The 26,580-nt window shown below is 30.4% G+C and overlaps 1 protein-coding gene and 1 long non-coding RNA gene across 2 annotated transcripts in view; one reads left to right on the top strand and one right to left on the bottom strand.

Moving 5' to 3' along the window:
- Positions 1–26,580, top strand: part of LOC126735560 (zinc finger protein 395) — a 176,779-nt gene that overhangs the window by 128,157 nt on the left and 22,042 nt on the right. The gene's annotated exons all lie outside the window — the stretch shown is intronic.
- Positions 3,541–4,859, bottom strand: LOC126735562 (uncharacterized). Its single transcript, XR_007660440.1, has 3 exons — positions 4,646–4,859; positions 4,431–4,569; positions 3,541–4,315 (listed from the first exon to the last, which is right to left on the bottom strand). It is a non-coding gene; the product is annotated as an uncharacterized LOC126735562 (long non-coding RNA).

Raw genomic sequence — 26,580 nt, forward strand, 5'->3', positions numbered from 1 at the left:
CCTTCTGTAATTTTTGTAATACTTCTATTTTCTACTTTAAATTTTAATTTTACGTAAGAAAATTATAATATTTTTAATGTTACCTTAGACTATGACAGTAAGTTTAGTGGTAAGATTCTTACCACTATTTTGGGCAGGGACGCCGATATAGGTCTGACAGCAGATGAAATATTTTATACTTCTGATTTATTTTTACATATACCCCATCTTGTTTGTTTATGCGTTTCATATATATGTTATATTATTGATAACTTAGACTGAGATGCGAATATAGGTCTGACAACAAAATATTAATTTTTTGGTTTTTTTTAATACATCCTTCTCTCATTTTTTTAATACTTTTAATTGATTTTTTAAGTTTTGTTTTTTATCTATAGTTTATTTAATTACGTGCGAAAACCGTGAATTTAGTAAGATTCTTATGGCTATCTTGAACAGAGACGCGGATATAGGTCTGACAGCAGGAAACATATTGAATATTTCTAATTTATTTTTAGATGTAATAATAATAATAATAATAACGTTTATTTATTCCGAAAACAATTAACAATGCAATATTTACTTTGCTGTAAAAGAAATAATAATAATATAATTAATATAGTTGTGCGGTATTAAATGGCCTAATTTTCAGCATCCTAACAATTAAGTAGGGGCCGTTGAAGCCACGAAGTAAACTGTTTATTTATTTTTTTTATAATCATATATATAAGAATTTATTTACAAAATAAAGAAGGAGCAAGAGAGAGAGTACAGAAAGAGAGATCGAAAGAAAGGAAGGCATAAAGAAAAGAAAAAAAAGAGATGATACTATAAATGCAGCGTTACGTCACATATTGTGTAATTAAATAGGTTAAATGTTAAACAAACTTTTTTTCCAAACTGAATTTCTGAATGAGCGGACTGACGGTGTTAAGTCACTAATGTTATACTTGCTTATAAATCAGCTTGGCAGCATTGTAGGAAAAAGATGATTTAAAAATTTCCTTATGATGTCTTCGAATGTCATCAAGATATATTTGTCTTAAGTTTACATGATGTGCTGAAGTTCTTAGTTTAATTTTATTAAAGAGGTAGTAAGTGGCCCGATTTTTTTAAATTTTATAATAAAAAGCAACTGAATGTAGCTCTCTACGTGTTACCATATCTAACCATTTTACATCTTTAAGTAATGCTGTTAATATAACCCTTTCTAGTTTCTTAATGCTTTTCTTACCTAGGTATTAAATTACATACGAAAATAATCAATTTTGTAAGATTATGAGCAATAGCTTAGGATGACACTACTATGGGCTTATAGGTTTTGTTCTCCATCTTCTCACAAGAGGATCTTGACATTTTGAGGCTACACAAAATAATAATTTATTCCCCTCATCATCTAGTATTACATTAGAGCATAATTATTATATGCACGTGTATTTAAAACTGTCGAAAACAACTTAAACATAAATCTAAATTAAGTTGCATAATTATTATTATTATTTTCGATGTTCGCGACGCCAACTCAAATGAGAAACAAACAATTACAAATGAGAATCGTCCTTGCAATCTATACACGTGTCAATGCTAAGCGGGGCGGACCCTGAATGCAGTTGCTATATCAAAGCCAAAGGTTGATACACATTTAAATAATTGAATAAGTCTATTTTTTATGTTTTTAGAAAACCATCAAGGCTGTTTTCATTATGATCTAACTGATTAGTATATTGTCTTTTGTGTTCTGATGTAAGAAACCATTATCGATAGATATTTTAAGTCAGGTGTGACCTATAACATTTACTTCTTACTGGAAGCTATTGCTAGCGGATTTGTACACGTGTATGTGTTTTACTTTACAATACCTCTTTGTTTCAAGGCGTTTTTTATTGAAAACATAATAGTACAAACCGTTAGAGCTTATAGGAAGTGATATTACTCAATGTGAATTAAATAAAAATGAATGTGTGCGTAAATAAGTAAACCATTATAGAAGAAAACGTATAAAATTGATAAAAATAATAAAATCATACTAAACTTAGATTACCTTTTAAGCATGTTCACTGTGTTCTATCATAAAATATTAATAATTCGTCTAATATCCGTAAAACTCAATGCTGTAGGCGTTGATGGTTTATCAATAAATGATATAAATTACAAAAATAGAACCAGGTTTAACCATATACATTTAAATTTAATACTGCTAACATCACGAGAAAGGTGAAGCTAACATAGAGAGATCGGTATATTAGACAACCATATGATAACGTCTATTTGGCAGTAAAATTGGGCGATCTGCGCATGCTTAAAAACTTCCTAATCACTGATTAAACGATCCATAATTAATAATTATCACAACGGTGGATGGATATGAGCAGCTAGTAGAATTTCATAATATCACTCATGCGCATTGGCTAGTTTTTCACTGTGGAGTTATGTATACTAGTACGTTTATGAAAGTTACATTAGAATTAATTTGAATTAACATGTCGTTTATCATACCTTTCTCTATTTTTTGTCTTTTAGTTTTTTCTTTACTTTGCCTATTTATACGGCAATCTTAGTATTGAGTTTATAGATATATATATTTGACTCTCTCGGATTTCAACAAAGCCTTTGACAATATAAGTTACGAAGTGGCTTTTCTGATAAAACTATTGGTTTGTTGAATAGCTTTGGTCACTCTCACAACAACCTTTGCTTGGTTGTTAAAACTTGTAATAATCAATGAAACAGGTATTCAGTAAATCAAAACATAATGTCACAAAAAACAGCATTGGATCCCAGGGATCAGTGCTTTCATTTGTGCCAGATTTTGCAAAATCATCCTCATCTTATAATTCCTGCAAATGAATATACTACCGACCTGGCTAATGATGGTCTTAGATGTGAAAGTCAATGTATTTACAAGAGTAAGTCACAAGTTAAAAAGAGAACGAATAATAGAGTTTCTTTGACTCCCCGTCTTTTAACTATAGAGGTTTATCCAAACTACAAACAAAGCCGAGACATGCGACATGTTTGCCTTTTCAACTACAGTGCAAATAGGGCATACGTGTCAATGCATGGGTATTTTTGCACTTAAGAAACGAATTTGCCAGGCCAGTGTAACAGAGTCTAAAGTATATTTGCCTGTGCTAATCATAATTAAATCATAAATCATAATTTAGACTTAAAATGTCTTACACTTTTAATAATTGATATGTAGATAACAAAGTATTAAACAAATAATACATTTGCCTTCTCAGTTACAGCGAAAATGGGGAATCAGGGAATCAATGCAGTAATGTCTTTCTTTCTTTGGCTTAATGCTTTGCCTAAAAATTTCTCTTGCATGTCAATGCATGGTAATTTTTGCACTTAAAAGGGGAATTTTCCAGACTAGAATAATAAAGTCTAAAGTATATTTATTGGAAATATTTGCCTATGCTAAAAATCATAATTTAGATCTAAAATAATTTACACTCCTAAAAATTGGCCTGTAGACAATAAAGTATAAGATAAACAATATATCTGGATACATATTCTATGATAATATATAATTATTTCAAGAAATAAATACTTCAAACAATGGTAACTTAAGACAAAAATATTATTACATTATCTTCCAAAGTAACTCTCGTTCCTAATCTCAAAATGTCTAAGCTGCTCTTTATCTCAGCAGTTCCGAACTAAGAGCAATTACCAAGGATCCTGATGACTTTTAATTTAACGCTGCTTGCACTTGCCTAACGGACCTCAACATACTCGTGAATAAACGCAATAAAATTTTACGATGCTCATTTAACCACAGGCAAATGAAAAATAACTTAAGAAACATCTAGTTCAGACTTGAATGATGATCGTTCTATTAATTATTTGCAATCGCAAAGTCTTCGTTTTAAAGTGAAAGGGTTTATCTTAGCTTTTAACATTTAAATCTTATAAGAGAGATTTGAAAGAGTTCAATTATTGCATTACTTAGAACATTGAAAGGCCTTTCAATGTTGTAACGAAGTTACAAGATTTTGTCTTGATTTTATAGCAATAAGGGTAAGCCCAGGCAGTGTTTTATAAGACAACTTAGATAATTTTGCTCCGTTAACATTTTAACCTCTAAATTTATAATTTACATAACAAAAAGATACATTTTAAGCTTTACCTGTGAGTCATGAGGGGTTTATAATTGTAAATATATATAAAGAAACCAACTTAAAGAGGTTTCTAGCCTAATAGTATTCTGGAAAGATTCGATTTCTTATAGGTTATGCCTAGTTTTCCGTTGACTATGTTGTAGTCTCTGGCCTTATTGTTTTCAACCCTGGTTATTCTTAGGATAATAAAGAACCACAAATGCCTAAAACTGAGAGGGTTTTCATCACTATGCTTCCAGTTTTCCGGTTATTTTCATGAAATTTTCCTTTTATGCTGTTGCATTGTTTACATGTTCTATTTTGCAAGTTTCAAGGTTTACCTACCTTGGGAAGCTCTGTTAAATGAAGGGGCATGTCTGGTGTGGCAAAATATAATATAAATTATGTTTCCGTTTTCCGCGGTTTTCCTGAAAAGCCGGTTTTCTTGTACACATGTGGCCAGCTTTTGTCCCGCTGTTTTCACCTAGAAATACCCGGTTTTGAGAGCTGAAACTAAGGTTGTTTACCATATAAGGTAAACATAGCCTATAAATCCGTACCTTTTTCATGAGGAAAAACTCCCGATTGCATTTTTATTCAACGATTGGTTCCGAGGATGTTCGTGAGTCGTCGGCATCCAAATTCCTGCGATGGGTATAAAAAGGTTCCAGGTCCACCAAGGATTCACATTCATCGCAGTAAGGTCGTACCATGCCAGTAATTTTTCAGTTAAATTTTTAATATTTTCGTTTAATTTTGTCTTGACGTTGACAGTGTGAATTGGGTTAGGTAAGAGCCACCTGTTGACAGTTGACCGCGGCCGCTTCCAAGCTCGCGTATTAAGATCTTTATCAAATCCGTTGCTATTGATATCGTTCCGTCCCGTTCCATTTTACTTAATTTTGAAACTGTTGTTTGGGCCCATCTTTCTTCGTGTTTTGTGGGGCAAGCAACAGCCGCGATTGATAACTGGCGCCTGGACACTATCTTTCTTCGTGTTTTGTAGGGCAGGTAGTACACGGGTAATTAAACCAAGGTTTCATTAGTTCTGTTCGCGAAAAGTTACATTCTTGTTTGGAACCAGAGAAATACTCACTGCGGATTCATTTTGTATTTATTTGATAATTTTTATTGTTGACTTTTTATTTTCTGCTCTGTCCGCGACCGTGCCGTTCTGTTTAATTATTTTATTGATGAAAACTACTGCTTCGACACTATCTTTTCTCGTGTTTTGTAGGGCAGGCAGTAGCCGCGTTTATTAAGTATTACTTGTCTTCTCAAAGTGGTGAAAGACAAGTGATAACCGAGTCCATAATAATATAATTACTATCCGTATAGCAACAGAGCAGAGGTAAATGTTGACCGATTGATTGAGATTGCTTCGCTTGATTGGTGTTGAATTTCCGACTTTGCTTAACGAATGTCATCCGTAACCGCTTGTACAAAACATCATAACCCCGTCCCTTAAATCATACTATTTTGCGTCATTAATAGAGTGCTGAATTTTTCGGTACATTTTCCCAAATAACTGCCTGTGCTTAATCATAGAAATTGGTAATGGGGATTGTTAGATTTTAAGTACACTTTTGTTCACTTAGTTTTAAGCAACCAAACCTGTTACTTATTAGTATTTGTAATAATAAAGATTAAGAGTAATAAAATCCCATTATAACCGGACAGTCTACTTTCAATCTCTACCTGGTTTCTCCACTGTCTAAAGGCTTACCCGAGAGGCTAGAGGGGACTCTAAGCTCCTTTAATTACTTAGAGTGGCGCCCGAGGCATTTTGTCAACTTTTTCTCCTATAACTGTACAAAGAAATAGTGAGGGGGGTTGACGGATACCCTGCGACGTCAAAGGTTGGAGGGTGGACATACGGCGAGTACGTGAGTACCCTCGCTACAATGTTTTAAGTTGCATTAACATAAAAGAAAAACTTGGTCTTATGAATTATAAGAATTATAATTCATAAATTGAAATAAATAGAAAGAAGACATAAAATAAAAGAAAACAAGCCTTCCAGATATCTATACAAGAGAATTATCTAATAGACACTTATATATAAACAGTAAAATATACATATTATGTTTTGGGGTGGCCACTTTGAAAACTGATTTTGTAATACATTTCTAGTTTATTTTATGAATATAGCTTTTTTTGTAAACGTCCTGGTAGAGCTTTAAAAGTATCTCAGCTGCCTGGAAAATGTTTTTTTTTATTCAAATTTTAATTCAAATGTGGTCGAAAAAGAATTTGTTGGTAATTCTTTTCATCCTCTTAAAAGTCCCGTTTAAAACTAGTTAAATCTGGTTTTTTGTTTAATATTTTTTTTAGGAATTAAGAACAAAAGGCTTTTAGTACCTGAAAGTGATAAAAATTACACTCTGTATATTAAAGTAAATAAGATAGGTAAAGAAATGACTTTAACTGCTTTTAATAAAAATTAACTGCCTAGCAAAAAAAAGTTATTAGTAAATTAAAATGTATTCCGAAAACTGCTTTAAGGAAATCACGGCTGGCTTTAACTGTTTGGAGAAAACCTATTTAAAGTTAACAGAAAATACGCATTTTCTTGTTTGAAACTGCTATTTTGATAACTAAAGAGGATAATTTTAAAAGCCTTTTCTAATATCAAAATATTCTAATATATGAGAAAAAAAATATTTTCCCTGGCAGTTTATCTTTAAAACAACGTTTAAGGAACCAAACTGCTTCCAAAAAAACACTTAAACTGCTTAAAAGTAATAAATAATAAATCCCTGGCCTGGAAATAGTAATCATGGGATCACTTTTGAAAAAAACAGAAAATAATTATATTTCTTTAAAAAAATTTTACTATTTAAAGAACATAGCTGATGAAAAATATTCTTTTAGCCAGTCCTTTTTGACAAAACGAAAATGTATTCTATTAAAAAAAAAATTTTAATTATAAATTTATGAAATACTTCTGGAAGGCTTGAAAAACATGTTCACTGCCTCGGGATACTAATAAAAAAAACTAACTACTTGATCAATAATACTGAAAATTACTATATTTGCTTTAAACAACCTATTAATATGACTTCAACTACTAAGGAAGTGATTTTTACTACCAGAAAAAAAAATTCTTCTAGGCAGTCGAAGTCTTTTTTGAAATAAGAGATATTAAAAGAAAATGCTTTAAATATAATAAAAATTACTTCTATTTGAAAAAATATCTTCTTAACTATAATAATTTAGCTCTATAGAAAAGATAACTATAGAGAAAAAAATTAAAGCTCCAAGTCTCAGTCTCAAAAAGTCTTTGTAATTAATCAGGTGACATGTTTCGCTAATAAAGCATCATCAGACCTTATAGCTAGATGACCTGCTAAGTACTGACAAATATGTCTATATGCTATGCTATAAGGTCTGATGATGCTTTATTAGCGAAACATGTCACCTGATTAATTAAAAAGACTTTTTGAGACTGAGACTTGGAGTTTTCAATTTTTTCTCTAGTTACGTAGATCTCTTTGAGATAATGGACGAGTTCTTTTAAAGATAACTATATTTGTTTGACAAAGAAATTGTTCTTACTTCTTTCAGGCAGTTAAAGTCCTATGTAAGATAGAACATCCGACAATTGAAAGAAAATCGAAGTTTCACGAAAAAACTTCAACTTTTTATATATTTTTTTATATAAACAAAAATCTTGTCTCCTGTTAACAATAAAGTCAATTGTTTATAGCCTATTGAAAATCACTACCCCAACAACATTTTAATTTATTTTTGAAAAACATTTTTTTTTATTATTCCATATTCTCCCTATTAAAAATAACTGATACTTCGAAGGGTATTAAAATAACTTAAACTACATCAAAAGAATATAAGTTACTTGGATATTAATAACTGAAAAATTTAATTAACTCTTAAATTTAAAATTAATTATTGTAAGTCGAAACTTGAGTGTTTTAGATAACTTGCATCGGGTCTGGGAATTTGTTTCAGATAGTCGCAATGCGTGGGTCCTCATATTTACACCCATCAACTCGTCAGACATTTCAAAATTAAATTAACCATCATCTAAAGGAAATTTTTAAAAATTAAGTAAGAAAAGTGAAGAACTATTTTTATTTTATCGAATATAATCTATAAATATTCAAGAAATGTCATATACTTAATAAAATACAAAAGTATGGTGGAATATTTGTTTAAGAAAGATCTGGTTTAAACTGTCCTACCAGTCACAATAAAAACAATAAATTCATTAAAGAACAAAAAGGCTAGAGATACTCTCTGTTTAAATTTGTTAAAATCATTTGACAGATATGGATGGTTATGGGACTATTTATAGTAAATTAGGCAAATATTATATTAGAGCAATAAGAGAAGGCGAAGTGTGTGTCTAATACCACGGATATGAAGAAGCAATTACCCAATATCCGAAACAAATTGTAGGTATAAGTGAGAAACAGTAGCAGCACATTATAATACCAGTTTAATATTTAGGGAGCAAGTTATTAACAAGACTCACGTAAGATGCAACCAACACTATTTAAAACTCTCATAAAATTATTACTAAAGACCATTTAACCCAAAGAAAATAAAACCAAAAAATGGATAGTTACGTATTAAATTAAACATATCAATTTTAATAATCATTAAAAAGATAAAATTACATCCAACCAATTACAATGTAATATTAAGTAATAATTAATAATTTTCCGCATTTAATTGCTTTTCTTGTTTCACGTAAAATAAACCCGGTTGTCGCAACATTAGCTCATTACCGCAAAAATCAAACCTCATCGTTGCACCATTCTTCAATTACCAAACGCATATTGTAATTTAATTATTATTAAATCTTGATATGCATGTTAAGACTTAATAACGTAAGAGGTATCTATAAAGCAGTTTCTAATAAATAACTATGATAATTTAAAATTTCTATTAGGCAAGAGTTAATTGGTAAAAACGTTTATTATGTTTATTATGTTATGTATTGCGAAGTTGCGATATCGTTGATACAAAGGCTTGAAATCGTAACTTTTTCGACCCACTGTCTGAAAAAAAGAGTCTGAAAATCGAATAAAAAGACCGAAAACATGATTCAGTCGGGCCAACTGCTGCTTGTCTGCCTTTTTCGTCGACTTGAGAGAAACCTACCTAATTCTTGAGGTTATTTACCTTTTACACTGAATCATAGATTAGGAGACAAGGGACCTTTTTTCGTCTGAGGGACCACGTCGATGAACTGATTTGGAACGTGAACTGAAAGATTATATGCAGTCGGTCAAAATGGGCAACATATTGCACGTATTAAGCTTCTTTCTTTATATTTTTGAGAGTGGTTGGGTTGTGGTAAACTGTAGAGTAGAAAAACATTTACGAAAAAGCAGCAAAATATTAAATTAAAAAAAGATCTTTAAGCAATTACATAATCAAAAAATATTATAAATAGTTATGATAAATTTTCAGATATGTAAGTGTTTAGCCAAATAAAGATTTGGTATGATATTTAGAGTTTTATTTACAAGTAAAATTTTTGAAAATTTTTTTTATTACCTATTTTTGACGTACTCAAATTAATCAAAAATTACAAAATATGCACATTTTTTCAAGTCATTGAAAAAAATTCAGAATTTGAGTATTCTCAGTTCAAAGAAGTTTCATTAAAGTTAGTAAAGGTACCAGTCAATTATTGTAAACTGTGTATGATCCTTTACTGGAACACAACGATGTATATTTAAACACCTATTCACAAAGGCGGTTCAAAATCATAATTATCCAACTACAGGCTTATATCAAAATGGAATAATTTTGCAACAATTTTTGAGAAAAGCTGAGAAACAAGACTAGAAGAATTTCTTTTGCAGAAAGTTCACATGCAATTATATCTTAAAATCAATATCAATTTTGTCCAGGCTTACCTACATGGATCTGTCTGCTTGTCTTCTTGGATCTAGCTAAGGCCTTTGATACGTTACCATATGAGACTTATTACAAACCTGGAACATATTGGCGTGAGAGGTCACAGATAGAGAAAAATTTGTAAAAATTCGCAATCTCATCCGGCTAAGGGTACAGTTTTTGCACCATTATTATTTATTAAATACATTAATAATATATGCGCAATAAATGGTCTTGGAACTCTTATATCATACGCAGACAATACTGCAATTTTTTATAAAGGAAATACATGGAATGAAGTTGAAAATATGGCAGAGCGTAGCTTAACTGTCATACAAAATTAATTAAATATGAACTATGTCTTTCTTTTAATATTCCTAGAACAAAATTCTTTTCGTTTTCCATTTACAAATCAAGTATAGCTAATTTCAACTCTATCCCCTAACACAAAATCAATCACTTTTATAAGTAATATAAAATATCGTAATAAAATAATTGACGAAGGTTTAAAATGAAAAGATCATTGACAAGCTCCTAAATTAATAAATAAATTCTATTCACTTAGAGAGGTACTATCTTTTTAGGCATTAAGATTAATCTACTTAGCTCTTATCCAGAGAGCACCAATTTATCCAATGGACATCCAAAGGTTTTTTGGTTTTTTAAATATAAATATCCAGTGAACTTTCGTTTAATTTCTCAAAAAAAAAATTGATGTCCTAGGATTATACAAATGTCACAAACTCGACAGATAAATTGTTGATTCAAAGGGATATGTAAAATAGAAAGTTCAATAGGTAGCTACTTTTCTTCATTCATAATATATTCAAATAACTACGCAGCAAAGAATGGATGAAGGTCCATACAGCAAAATAGGTCTATTACAGGGTTCCACCTTTGGTTTTCATTTTAAAGACATCTATTGTAATTGTCCAATGTCTAATGGCTTTTTATTATTGTTTGACCAATGACTTCTTATTTTATTGAAACCAGGAAATTAAAAATTTCATAAATCCATAAGATGAATGAATATATTTCATAAAAATGCAGATACAATTTTCAAAGAGGAATTAACGTGTAATGAATCTAGAAAATTCGAAGTCCAGTGGGTTTTTATTTCTCTTCGTCCAATGGCTTTAAACTACTTTTCAATCTATAGGCTCGAAATATTTACCTTAGTATTTCCTCTACGTTTTTTAAGAAAAGACGAACGTCTGATGGATCTATAAAAATATGAGATCAATGGCTTTTCATTACTTCATTAGTATTTGTGCAATAGTTTCTCATTTCAAGCTATGGAATTCATAATTTCCCAAATTCATGGTACGTTAGATATATTCATCAAAATGAAGAAACATCTTTTGACCGGTAATGGATGTCTAATGTATCTCAAAAAATATGACACCAATTCTCAAAAAACTCTATCCGTTAGACTCAGAAACTAATTACACTTTCCAAAATATCTTCTGGAAGGCCAGTGAAACTCCACATATTATTTAAAATCCATTGGCTTGTACAAAATTATCAACCAAAGACATTTCGACCTAGTTAGGACCAATGCAGGACATCCATTAGAGAATGTTTGGGTATCGAATCAATTTTAAATTACGGTTAAGTTTTCCGGGGCGGGACATACGCAGGTATTGCATTCTTTCATGTATCAATACCACATAATTTTTTTATTGAAATCATATTTCATATAGTTAAATCATACAGTTAATTAATTTGAAAGCATTGCTTTCATTAAAAAACATATTGGTGTATACGAAATTCTTACTGGCAATTGTGACAAGATCTGTCAGAAACAGCATACATATAAATAAATATTTTTAATTTTAAGTATATTTAGGTCCCAAATATTCTAAAGACTACAAAAAATATTAAACGCTTTAAACATAAATTGAGCCACCTAATCCTTAACCAGTCTTTTTTAATATTATGTGTGTGTTTGAACGTTCTTTTAAATCATTCTCTAATAATTTCTCATTAGTTTTCATTTTAGGTTAACCAAATGTACTATGATTATAATCTATGACGCTAACATACATTTTATATTTAATATTAAGTAGCAAAAAATAATAATTGGTAGATTGTTGCCGGTAAAACGTTTATATACATTTATTACAAAAAAGGCAGTATATGCGCCTTCTTAGTCTTTTACAAATATTTGAATGACGGTTAACCATGTACATTTAAGTTATGCGTGGTGCATAATCTAAATGAATATTACATATGTATTTCGTATCATTTTTTTCGATGCGGTGTATTATTTGACCATTATGTGTCATCATTATCATGATGCAGTCCCTTTCACGTTCATTGCTAGACATAGACTGTTGCAATCCAATTTTTCGCTATTCTTTTTAGGTCATCCAAGTTAAAGGTCTACCTAAGCTATATGGTTGTCAACTCTTAATTACCATTTTAACAGTTTTTTGATCCCTCGACTGTCCTCCGTTCTAGCAATGTGCGTAACCCATTTCCGTGTAGTGATTCTTTGTATAATATCATCTACTACAATGTCGGCATATCTCTTCATTTCTCACTCGATTCCTTAGGGTCAGGTCAAGCATCGATCTCTCCATTGGCCTTTGTTACCCTTAATTTTCCTGTGGTTTTTTTCGTTAAAGTTAGGGTTTCTGTGCCTTATGTCAGAACCGGTAATACGCATTGGATAATACGCAAGTGCTTTTCGTTTCAACCAATTTGGGATTTTCCTTTCAGAATATTCTTCATTTTTCTGTATGCCGCTCACCTAGGGTGATAATTACTCTGTTTGGTTCGCAGGTTGTCTCAGGTTATTCTACTCTCATGACCCAAATATACATACTTTTTGCATTTGATCACTGGAAATTGTGATTTTTGGTCTTTTCTAAATTAATTGACAGTCTAATTTGTTGTACGATATCGGTGAATCCTCTGTAGTCTCCTCTAGATTGTCCGACTGAAATAACGATGTTATCCGCGAAGTGTACGTGAATAAGTTTCTCTCATTAGTGACTCTAGGCGCAACACAAACCTAGGCTTATGCGCTTACATGTTTTGTATTTAGGTTTTGTATGCGCTAACAAGTTAACAAAAAGTCTATATCATTTAATTTAGTAAAATAGAATTCGAATTCGAAAAAAAGTCTATAAAGCAATCTAGTTAAACTTTAAATTTACTTCACTTAACTCTTCCAACGGCGAGTAACTTATCCAAATTCTACGTTGACTCCCTGAGACCACGTTTCATAATAATTTATATTATTCGCATGCCCGGGAGGCTGCACTACGAAGCCACCGAACGCCCATTTCTGTTGGATGGTGCGGCGCCCCCGTGGGGAATATCGCATAGTTCGGCGACATGCTATACTCATTATCATCATATCCATTTAAATTATGCATAATGCTGGCTGATGGCTTAATAATTAAGTTTTTGTCATCAGAACAGTATTTGAGTTTTTTTTTGTTTGGCATGGTTTCAACAAATACGTTATGCACTGTATCCTAGTTTGGTTGCGATTATAAGTTATATATTTTACTAATAAAGTTAGATTAAAAAAGAGCACGGAGGATTTATTGGTAAAATTGGGGTAGAGATGGCAAATTTGTTTGCCGATGTTGAACGAGTTGACGTTTTGTATATCCTATGCAGTGTAGTTCAAATTATTGTGATTTGCTGTTACATTGCAAAAAATGGGCAGTAAATCTTCACTTTAAAAGATATTAGTATTGTGTAGACACAAACGGTAGAGTCAAACTTACAGCTGAATAAAATTCACTATTCACTGAAGAAATTTATGAAACTCAAGTCATCGCACGCACTAACTTCAGAATCTGATGATCCCTTAAGTGTAAAACAGCTAATGTTGTGCCACTTTCAAGAGATATAATCCAAACGACTTTGGGCAATTACGGCCAATTATTGGGCAATTCAATTGGGACCAATTCAAAACCGAAATTTTTAAATACTTCAATTTAAGTGGCTTATTGCCTAAAAAATAATCTATTTTTATAAAAATATATAGCTATGAAATGGCGTTGGCTTGTGTAACTGATGATATCCTCAAAAATTCGAATTAAAGCCTAATAAATGTTTTGGTGTTGACAGTCCAATTTGTTGTACGATATCGGTAGTCTCCTCTAGATTGTCCGACTGAAATAACGATGTTATCCGCGAAGCGTATGTGATTGAGTTTATTAGTGACTCCAGGCGCAACACAAACCTAGGCTTATGCGCTAACATGTTTTGTATTTAATATTAAGTTAACAAAAAGTGTATATTATTTAATTTAGTAAAATATATTTCGAATTCGAAAAAAAGTCTATAAAGCAATCTATTTAAATTTTAAATTTACTTCACTGAACTCTTCCAACGGCGAGTAACTTATCCAAATCCTACGTTGACTCCCTGAGACTACGTTTCATAATAATTTATATTATTCGCATGCCCAGGAGGCAGCACTACGAAGCCACCGAACGCCCATTTCTGTTGGATGGTGCGGCGCCCCCGTGGGGAAGATCGCATAGTTCGGCGACATGCTATACTCATTATCATCATATCCATTTAAATTATGCATAATGCTGGCTGATGGCTTAATAATTAAGTTTTTGTCGTCAGAACAGTATTTGAGTTTTTTTGTTTGGCATGGTTTCAACAAATACGTTATGCACTGTATCCTAGTTTGGTTGCGATTATAAGTTATATATTTTACTAATAAAGTTAGATTAAAAAAGAGCACGGAGGATTTATTGATCAAATTGGGGTAGAGATGGCAAATTTGTTTGCCGATGTTGAACGAGTTGACATTTCGTATATCCTATGCAGTTTAGTTCAAATGATTGTGATTTGCTGTTACACTGCAAAAAATGGGCAGTAAATCTTCACTTTAAAAGATATTAGTATTGTGTAGACACAAACGGTAGAGTCAAACTTACAGCTGAATAAAATTCACTATTCACTGAAGAAATTTATGAAACTCAAGTCATCGCACGCACTAACTTCAGAATCTGATGATCCCTTAAGTGTAAAACAGCTAATGTTGTGCCACTTTCAAGAGATATAATCCAAACGACTTTGGTCAATTACGGCCAATTATTGGGCAATTCAATTGGGACCAATTCAAAACCGAAATTTTTAAATACTTCAATTTAAATGGCTTATTGCCTAAAAAATAATCTATTTTTATAAAAATATATAGCTATGAAATGGCGTTGGCTTGTGTAACTGATGATATCCTCAAAAATCCGAATTAAAGCCTAATAAATGTTTTGGTGTTGTTGGATTTTACTAAGGCATTTGATATGGTGAACCATGAAATCTTTATATTTATTTTACAACATTTCTGTTTTAGCGATGGGCCATTGAATTAATTTCTTCATTTACTAATAGAGCATAACAACGAGACTGCCAGATACCATACTAACCAGGATGGATGGTATCTGGCACTCTTGATCTGATTGCAGGTGTACCTCAGGAGAGTATACTTGGGCCTTTGCTCTATATACATCTTAGTTTATTAAATAATTAATTTTTTGTAACAATAATATGTACCTAAACGATGCTCAAAGTAATTCTGATTTAGAAATTCTATTTCAATTAGCTACTTAGCATGTGCTGAAAATTAAACCAGCAGTGTTTATAGAACAGATGTACACAATAATAATATAAGTAGAAAACATCTTAAACATTCCTTTGCATCCCAGAGATATTTACAAAATATACTTTTCATTTAATATATCCACGTATATTATTAATTAATATCAAATTTCGGATTTCTCTATTCAACACAAAGTATTAAGAAAGGTATTAAGGAATTTCTAAATCGCAATTAGTGATCTGGTATTGTGGTGATGCGAGATACTTATTGCGTCTAGTTCTTATATATTTTATTAAATTATATATAATTACTTATGCAATTTCAATAGTCCTTCATCAAATTAAAAAAGAAAATTAGCATAGAGTATTAATTAAAAAAAAGATTGGGTTTTCGAGATCAGTGGGTTCCGACTTCAGTGGGTACTAAGACAAGAAGCAGAAAAAATTGGTACTCGCTGACTTAATTCTACTTATTGGTTTCTTTAGAACAATGAAAAAATAAGTCATATACAGCACGGAAGCATAAGCTACCTATAAGAGACAGCCTTAACCCAAGTCAATACAGTCAATTCTGTATAAAAATAAATTTTATTGTGTGACTCCCATCACGTCGTCTTTTGGCGCTAAATGGTCGTTTTTTGAGTCGATGCCCTCACGAACACGTGGTTGGGCAACCACGCTAGGCTGAAGAAGCCGGTATAACAACAACAAATGCACGCTTTGATATGCCGCACCGTTGTCAGATTGTTTGCCGGTAATTCGTTTATATATACATTGCTCTTATACATAAAACCTGTTGATAAAAAAGGCAGTTTATGCCCCTTCGTACTCTTTTACAATTATTTTAATAATGGTTAATCCTATCCATTTAAGTTATGCGTGGTGCATAATCTAAATCGATATTACCATTATTTCCCCCATTATTTCTTTCGATGCAGTGTATTATTTTAACATTATGTATCTTATGTTAAATCACTGGAGCTATTTTGGTCGTAGTAAAATCATTATAATTTCGCTTATTAAGGTATTTATATATGTATTTATTTAGAAACCTTCTATCTAGATAAGAAATCTAAATTTAAAATGGAAATCTACATATTCGTGGTTGGAAAAATCAATGAGTGGATTTTGTAATTATATTGCATAGAAATTATATAATTTTTAAAACAATAAACATATTAATATATAATTAACTGTCTAGGTGGATATTAGCACGGATTCTACAGTAATGCTGCGAAAAATAACAGGAAAATCGGTAATAAAGAAGAGTAGGATGGCGCTTTTGAGAAATTTTTCTTATACGATCTCTGGATTCCTGAACCAATGTGACATTGATCCCTGTGAACCAATATGTACTACATACTCAAAGAAACACTAGGTTATCCCGGTTTTTACCTGGATGGTTCGGGTGCATTATCAAAGCGACATTGTGCTGTCAAGCTCTAATTCGGATTAGAAAATTATCGAGAAAAACTCTCCTTTATAAGTACAAAGTTATCATTGAAATGAAAAGCTTAAGATGCTTCCTCAGAATAATTACACACTTCCAACGCTTCTTCAGCTTAAGCTAAATATTAGCGTAACAACTTCACGCCTTTTAGTTTTTTAACTTTTTTCACTTAAACCTCAGAAAAATCTGATGGAGATGATTACTTCCTATTTTTTCCTGCATAACCTGGATAATTGAAAGATTGATTAAGCCAAGTGGTGCTATCAAGGTTCCAAAAAACGCTAGTACTGAGATAAGTCTTTCTGGATTTACATACTAATTGGTTGCTGTTTGATATTGCTCTTATTGAACTATTATGAAAGACTTTGATTTTTATAATTTAAGTAATTTTATTATTATTATATCAAGGTATAGTAATAATAAAATTATTAAAACAAGCTTCAATATTCGTCTAGAACAGCTAGACCTGTAAGCTAAGATTTCTGGGATTGAACAGTTTTTTAAAGCAAAATGTGTCCTAAAAACTATGATAAAGAAATACTTTTTCATGTCTTTTGAACTTATCTTTAACTCATGCTTTACCGTTCTACTAGTTTTTTCCAATTGACTCACTCAGCATTCTTTGAGCTCTTCAGCTACTTACAATGACTTTGTGTCCTTAGGTGTTAAGAAAACCTGAAGGTGAAGATTATATCCAGGAATTTTCCCTGGTTGTCTTTTTTCTAGAGATCTTCAACACTAAGCTGCGCTTATATGAATTTGTCTCATACATAAAAGAATAAAATTTCGTTAAGGTGAGTCTGTAGATTGAGCCTGTTCTGCCAAAGGTGAAGTTAATATTGGTATCATCCGCATATTATTATTATAATAATTTAATGCGTAAACGTTTAACAGTAATGTAATAAAGGTAAGTGAGAAAGGTTGGAATTTACTAGTAAAATCAAGTTAGGGAAGCTTGAATTAGCTAGGATGAAAATAACCTAAAAAATTCACTACTGATGTGAAGAAAGACGCCTACTGTTGGGCCATAGAACAACTTTTTGCCTCTGATATCTCAATCTGATAAAGCTGAATTCAATCAAACTAAAATAAGAAAAACTGTTACATCGACAACACTGCGCTTGGTGCATTGCACTTCAGGGCCATCCCTATTGCGATGTAAACATTGAGAGTTCAATAACCCGGGTCCCCTTCCTTCTTAGGCTCTCCGAAGGCACTTCTTTGTCAGTGACGTCACCGCTGGGTTCAGGCAGGTCTATGCATTCGATGCCCCTAACTTCCAAACTTATTACATGCATGTATTTTATTTATGCACGCGGGTGATTTCGATATGTCACTGATTAACACGTTATTGGATATCAATGATGGTGACGGATATGCACTGTTAACGTTTCCAATACCGAAGGGAGTTGATCGTGTAGAGTTACGTTTTAATAGATGTTTTGATATTCGATATATTAGTGCATTTATGGTGATGAAAGATTAATGATTATATGATTAATTTGGGGGGTTGTTAATTGTCATAATGGAGTAGCAAGATGGATTTATGCTAAGCACTAAAAAATCATTACTTTAATGGACATGAAATGCGTATGTTTTGGTTGTTAACTATGATCAAGACAATGACCCAGAATCATTTTCATACTTAAATATCTACTGTAACAACCAATTTCATCAAATATATGCATCCGAAGAATAAGATTTTAAAAGTCGAAACGACGGAATGAAGTACAATTCCTTTTTATTAAATAATGAAAATTTAAGACAGCTTTAAACCGAAATATTTTAATTTAAAAAATATTTGAATAAAGTTTTTGGGTTGTTTAGGTATCTTGGATTGGAAAAAAAGGATGGAAAATAAATTATTTTCTTGGGATGACAGAATCAATTTATGATGTATGATTCATGATGCCTATTATAAAGTCTTAAATGTATTACCATTTTTAACAAAGGATCTCATATTTATAAATATAAAAAAAATCCTTCATAATTGGTTAAATATTAATAACATGTAAAAAATTAAAAAGAAAATTTTAAATCTTTTTTTTTCAGGTTGTGTTTATTTTTCACATTTTATTACCTTTTTTTTCGAGGTCAAATTCGAAAGCTAATTATAAAAGTAAGATAAATCAACTATAGGATTAACGATTAAATGATCTTCACTATTTAAGAAACTTAATCATCATTAAGGGAAAACAAACGGATTTGAACTTAGCACTAAAAGTGGCATAACTTAAGTGGATATGATATAGGCTATCTTTTAAAAATTTTATAAGTATCAAAAGTAGAAAAGGATGCAAAACCGATATTTGTATTATATTTCGTGTTATAGCAAGGAATCCTTACGTAGTGCTGGAACATAAATCTCAATATTAAATTTCCTATGATTAAGAATATATATTCTATACATATTCTATATTAAAATTCATATTCCTGTTTTTATCTTTTGTAAAAAGCTTTTAAGTTGTTTTCATTTTTAATTTAAATATTTTTTTATTTTTTGTTATCAGTTCGATGTCAGGCTCATTTATAAAATGTCTCCCTATTTCATGTTTAACTATAAAGTGCCATTGCACTTAATTAACCATTGACATTTAAAACACGTGTTCCATGTGTGCCTGTGTGAAATGTATCCCGCTCCGCCCCTGCGGTACGGTCCAATGCACTCCTACCAATCTTTCAACAGGTGAAAAACGTACAATTTTAAACTGTGTACCTGATAGAGACGGAGACCGTATATCCATTCAGATAGAGCGAGAGATGAAGATTACCAGCCCCATTTTTTATTCTGACTGGGAGCGCTCAAGCTCAAGGACAAACAATGGCTGGGTTTCGTCCCTTTAGGTAACAACTGAAAGGGCATTTTGTTATTAGCGGAGGGTTTTTAATAGGTAGAATCTGTAGGGAGACAAAATGTAAAGAAAATTATTATGATAAAGCAGGTGTTGGTTTAAGGGTCCTAAATTATTTGTCTGGTCTAACTATATACCGTCACAAAAACATAAACTCTCTATTTGAAAAAAAAAATTACAAAACCAGTATAATAAATTTTCTGAATCTCCGTAAGACGCCGTGACCCAAAACTTGCTGCTGCATAAAAACCTTGATCACGTATAAGAACCTTTTTACAGTTATACCAAATATAGGTATAAATTTAATAGAAAAAACCAGATACATAGATATCCGCCTTTAAAATATGTTAACAACTTTGAAATGCATGTTGTGCCGTTAGTTCACGTGCCAGTAACACCATTTCATAATACTGGACCTATCGTTTCGTTAATGTTCACGGAAATTATGGATTTATTTTTCCTCCAATGGTTTTATAAAAACAAAAATTTATATTACTTTATTGCCAATAAATCATTCTTCCAGCTATTTGAGCCCCCTTACAAATACAAATCGAGCATTTTAATAATAAAAGTATTTTTTAATAAGAATACTTTATGTTGAAAAATTAAATATGTATGTCAAATAAATGTCAAATAGTAGATAATCTAAATCTTTTATCGTTTAGACAATGACCAAAGAAACCCTGCTTTTTGACCTGACTTAACCTGAAATTTGGTGTTAATCTGGCCTATTCTGACCTTAAAATGCGGTGGTCAAAACCCTTTTCCTTAACATTAAATGTGATGTCTACGTAGGAGTAGCAGTTACATTAAATTAAAAGCTAAAAATAAGTTTAAATATTAAGAGTAAGAGTTTTAAATAATATCAGGAAAATGTAAGGAAATTATTGCTTTTAAAGCCTATTTGAGCAAAATAAAATTAATTTTAACTCTATGCATAACCTAAATGCACGCGATATACAAAATCCTTTAAATATTTTCAGACTTCGTTATTTATAGTTATCTCTTTGATTTCAAAAATTTTGAATGTTTTGATAATTTTGCGTTATATTTTTAATTTGTCCCTAATTAATTTAGATGAGTAACTTTTAAATAATTTATACAAAACTTTCAAGATTATGTTAATGATTGACATGAATCCCTTGAAGCACATGAATTCTTAAAATTAGTAAATAGTTAAAATATTATAATAATCAAATTTATATATGTCAAATAAGTGCATTTTAGGTTATAAGTCACAAATTCCCCATATTTATTAACCAAACGCTTCTTCGTTTAAAAAACGATAAAGAAAACCTGATTTTTTGACCTGACAACCTGAAATCCAATGTTGATTTGTCTTGATCTAACCTGTTTTTAATTATGGGGTGATGAAAAGACTGTGAAATATCTTCAATTTTTCCAATTAACATTACTTATCTAACATGTTAATACACAAACACTACATTTTATACAGAGGTAAAATTCCAACAAAGTCTAAGGTAATTGAAGGATAATAGATCTGCAAAAACTTTATTCTTTAAAATTTTAATTTGTGAGTGTTTTTATTTCATCGTAACTCTTCTACTCCGAAGACGCTATTTTAAACGGATTGCACGCTTTATTGGGATAAATAGTTTCTATGCTTTTATTGAGATTTTAGCTTATTTTCGTATCACAAACTGTATTTACACAGGGGCTTTTTTAATTTATAATATAATTTAAAATAACCATATCTCCTTTATTTTTAATTCCCATATAATTTCAAAGAGTATCTCGTAACATAAAAATTTCCTTGTATAGTCAAAACTTGGTGATTATTAATATGATTGTTGTTTTTTTATGTTTTTTTTTATTCCCAAACTCTTTGCATAACTTAAGGTATACGATTCATTATTATAAAATTCACACATTTTATATAATTACATTGATTACTAAAATTTTAAGTTTTTAGTAAATTTATTTAGAAGTCATAATTTTAGACGTTTGGTGTAAAATCAAAGTTTTTAAAATGTGAAAAAAAAATTTTGCATGTCAAACAGGTGCATTTTAGGTCAATAACCTCAAAATGGCCATAAATAATTTAACATGTTTTTCTTTAGAAAACGACCCAAAACAAATTTTTTTTGGTCTTAGCTAAAGATATTTATCTGAACTAACCTAAAATGATGAACCTTTAAATAGGGTTGTTCAACCTCTTTCTCTAACATTTTGGCATTAAATATACATTTATTTAGCAGTTATGTAACTGTTAAACAGTTGTAACTGTTTATTAATATTTTTACATTTTTTTATTTTTTTTAACTCATCATGATATTAAGAGATTAATTTATCCAATTTGACTGTCCTGAGAATGACCAGATGACACAAATAATTTCTAAAATAATTCATTTTAGAAATTTTAGATCAACATAGCAGATTTTAAGCCGTTGTTAAGATGAGAGTAGCCAACGAAAATAATAAATTCACTAATTTTTTACTTTAAAATTAGTAACTTTGCGATAAACTTGTTATTGCGTTAAAACCAATGTAAAAACAAATCCAACTTTCTCACTGATTTTTTTTGGTAAAAATTTTGAAATCTTGGCTTTAATAAATATGTTAATGTACTTCAAGGTATTAAAGAAAAAAATACAGGTTTTCAGTGATTTCTGAGTTATAAGTCTTTAAAGTCACTAATAAGATAAATAAACCGTTCTGAAAAAAAAATTGTAAAGAAATTATTTAAAATTTTAATATGTTGTCTTATACGTTTTACTATGACATTCTGACTGAAAGTAAAAATATCATTATTTATATTTTTTGTAAATCATCAAAAGGTCGATATTAACATCAGCCGATTTTTATTTAATAATAAAAAAAAAGTTTTTTAATATTTATCTTAATATAGACCCTTAATATGTATACTTTTTACATATTTCATAACGGAAAATGCGTAAAAGAAAATTGTTTCCTTGAAATTTCAGCTATAAATTATTTTAAAAAAATTAAAAAGATATAAAAGCGATATTTTCCTTACTAACTAAATTCAATGTAATTTGATTCATTATTTATAGTTTGACATAGCTATAAACCCGATTTTGTTAAATATCTTGATGATTACTAGAGAAAACTACTAAATATTACTACTACTAAATAATAGAAACGTCATAATTAACAACAAGTGATTATTACAATTTTTATTATACTTGAATTTTAAAAACAATTTTTGATTCTCTCAATAATAATTATAATCGATTGTAATTTTAGGATGCATAATTTAAATGGATATGTCGCACGGTATTTTTTTGAAATTTAAAGAGTTTAAGAAAAAAAGGTGGAAAGAGCATATTCCTATTATTAATCAATTTAAGCCAATAGATGAGTCATGTGATGCATTCACATATTAATTTCTTTTTTAGTTTTTAAACAAAATATTACTTCTAAAAAATAGACATAATTTTACAAAATATTTAGTACATTCCAATTTCTATCCCATAGATATTAAACCAATATTTTGAATGCTTGTCATTTTTGACGAATGAGGGAGTTATATAAACGGAAAATATGTCATTCATCTCATATCTTTGTTACTCTATATCTTTCCATTTCTTTAGTAGCTTAACAATTAACTTTAATTATGAATATTTAGTATAGCAAAAATTATGAATATTCTTTATTTGGAGAGCTTTTCGTAACTAAATCCATAGTCCAAATGAAATCGTAAATAGTTCCATGTCAATCGCTTGCTTCAGAATCCAGGATATTTTACCAAAAGACATTTATGGGCATGACCTCTTGATTGTCTTAATGTAACTTGTCAAGAAAACATTTATAGAAATATATGAACTATCTGTAAGTTTTGCAATAAGCGTTTCTCGTAACTAGTCCAAGGAAATCCATAAGAGATTCATAAGAGATCTGGTAAACAACGTTGGCAGATTAACGTAAACCTTGACCATGGGGGCTAGTTCATGGATTTAGTATTTTATAAATGAAAGAAGATAAGTTTATTATTGATTTTACATAAATAAACTGAAACCAAAAAACATTTTTATTGAAATGAGTTCATTTTAATTAAAACACAATTTAAACTAATAAACACATAATTAAATTTGAAATTTGTCATCAAGGAAATCTATAATTAATAGGAGGCCAGGCCAATGATTTAATGGTCAAAAAATACCTATTACACATGTATTGGAGTTAATGAGTACATTATTGACTTTGAATTTCACAAATAATGTAAAATAAAAAAAATATTTAAATTAGGTCACTTATTTAATTTAATTAAAACATGATTTAAGCCAGTAAACACATAATTAAATCAATATTTATATTATATCAAGGGAGTCTACAATTAATAGTAGGAAGCCATGAATTTACTACTCAAATAACACCTATTATTTAACTTATAGGAAATAATAAGCACATTATTGAGTTTGGCTGTACATAAATAATGTGAAACCAATTGAATTAGTTTTCTGTGATTAATTTTACTTGAAAACTTAGTTTTCATGACAACAAACAATAACTGTATACAAAACCACCATCAGCAAACAAAAATCGTGTTAACACAAGATGAAACTGAAAATTAACACATTAACATTGACCCAAAAACGATGGCACTTTATTATAGACTTTCGCCTACGAATTATCTATACAGTAGTTTCGTAACGTTCATATGCAAGCAATAATAGTTTTCTTACAATAAATAATCAAGTTATTAAAGGCCCACGTATGGCGATTCTTCACAGAAATTGAGAAATCTCCTCGAATATTTCTTTTAATATCCCTTTCACGCTAGTTTCGCGATTTCTGTAATAACGCCATAATAACGGGGTAAGTGTGTCAAGGTAACAACCAGTTTCGTAAATATGGAAAATGTGCATTGTATGCATTTTCTTGTTTTAAAGAACGTTTTAATTAGAGATTAAAGATAAGCGGCTAGTCGTGTTCAATTAAGTTATGCCAATCGGTTTAGATTGTATATTGATTTTAATTTAAGCTAAATTTTATAATGGGATAATTCTTAGGATTATGCAGTTGGTATGGAGACAAAGTTTATGTTTTTTTCTAACCTCTAACTGCCAAAATAAAAAAAAACTCTCTAAGTTTTTTTTATTTTAGCAGGTTTTGGTTTGAGCGCCTACGTATTTTACCCTGTAACCCATTTAAAAAAATAAATATATATAGTAGTAATTTAGTATGAAGCTTGAGATAAGCCTAACGTAAGAAGTGATCAGCAGAAAAAATTGATTTTCTAAAACTCTTGATCTCATAGTTCGGGTAACATAACTGGTGTTAAATTGTAATTTCGGTTTTAATGTCATTTTCAAGAAACTCTCTAACACTAAGCGTTGTCTATCTCTGAGCTCTTTTAACAGTATTTTGCCTAAAGACTCATGTCTGTGACTCCGTTCTTAACAACATCCTATTCTCTAGATATATTCTAAAACATCGTGCAAATTCTTATTGTGAATTTTTTCCAGATGAAAGCCTTAGGTTGGATCAATTAATTTCTTCTGGATTTAAGAATGATTGTAGAAAATTCTTTAAAGAAATTGAACTATATTTTCTAAAGTATAAAGTGTGTATCAAGTGTCACATGATATTTTATCTTTAAGAAGCTTTGGTGTCCATTGTTAAACCTAGAAGATTATTTTGCAAATTGTTTAAAGTTTTTTTTTGCAAATAAACGAAGATATTCAAGGGCTCGATAAATCTAAAAAATATTTAAGTTTAAAGGAGACCATAGATATAGATTAAGAAGAGATCATTGCATATACACAGGCTTTAGTACTATGCAGTAGCAACTGACAAATCTCCTGAAATAGACCTTAAGGTAGAGCTTTTTAGAAGAAATATAAATTTTTACACTTAAAATCCTTGAAAAGTTGATTACAGAATTATAGTAAAAGCTTTGCCATTAAACTAGTAAAGCTTCACTAAGTATTTACAATAGTATACATAAACTATAGAACTATTTGCAGGATAAGACTAAAATGAAGCAAAAGGATATTTCACTCTAATTCAGACAAATCAAAGAAATTTAAAGACTTGTTCCAGATAATTTTGAATACAGAGAGATTTAAAAAAGTAGATGATAGCATTTAAAAACTAAATTCAGCCTAAAAGCACACCCTTTGATATCCGGATCAACCTGGTAGAAATAAATAGTAAAATGGAGAAAATAGGATTCTAATTAATATGGAGCATTCTTAATAAACAGGTTGTAGAGATCCTATAGTAGCATTTTCTAAAAAAAAACTTGTGCAAATTTACCGTCAATACAAATATATTCACCTACGGTTATACTTTTTAATCAGAATAAATTAGGAATGGATGTAATAATAAACCGTTAATCATATCCAATTAAGTTATGCATTTACATCAGTTTATTACTTGACCATGTAGTTCTAGCAAAATATATTCAGAAAATGTGTTGCAAACTATGGCAACGGAGCATAAGCACGTGGCTTTGTCTATAAACATATCGACCAGTGGCTATGAGCGTCATATTCACTTCCACGAAAAGCGGACGACTTCGATCCAACACTAAATGCTCAAGTTAGAAGGAAATGGAACGAAAACAACTCGATCGATCTTTCTCTTTCTATTTGCGCTAGTTCTTTGTTTGGGTTCAGCTTCTTGCCCGACGAGAAGAAAAAAGATAAAAGAGAGTTCCTGCATTTTGCTCGATGGTCGGGTTATATGATGTAAAGTCTCTTTTTTTACGGTTTTAATGGCGACGATGAAAAGGTATTTATTTTGTTGTTTGCTT

Source organism: Anthonomus grandis, chromosome 4 (genome assembly GCF_022605725.1).
Source record: "Anthonomus grandis grandis chromosome 4, icAntGran1.3, whole genome shotgun sequence".
Lineage (NCBI taxonomy): Eukaryota > Metazoa > Arthropoda > Insecta > Coleoptera > Curculionidae > Anthonomus > Anthonomus grandis.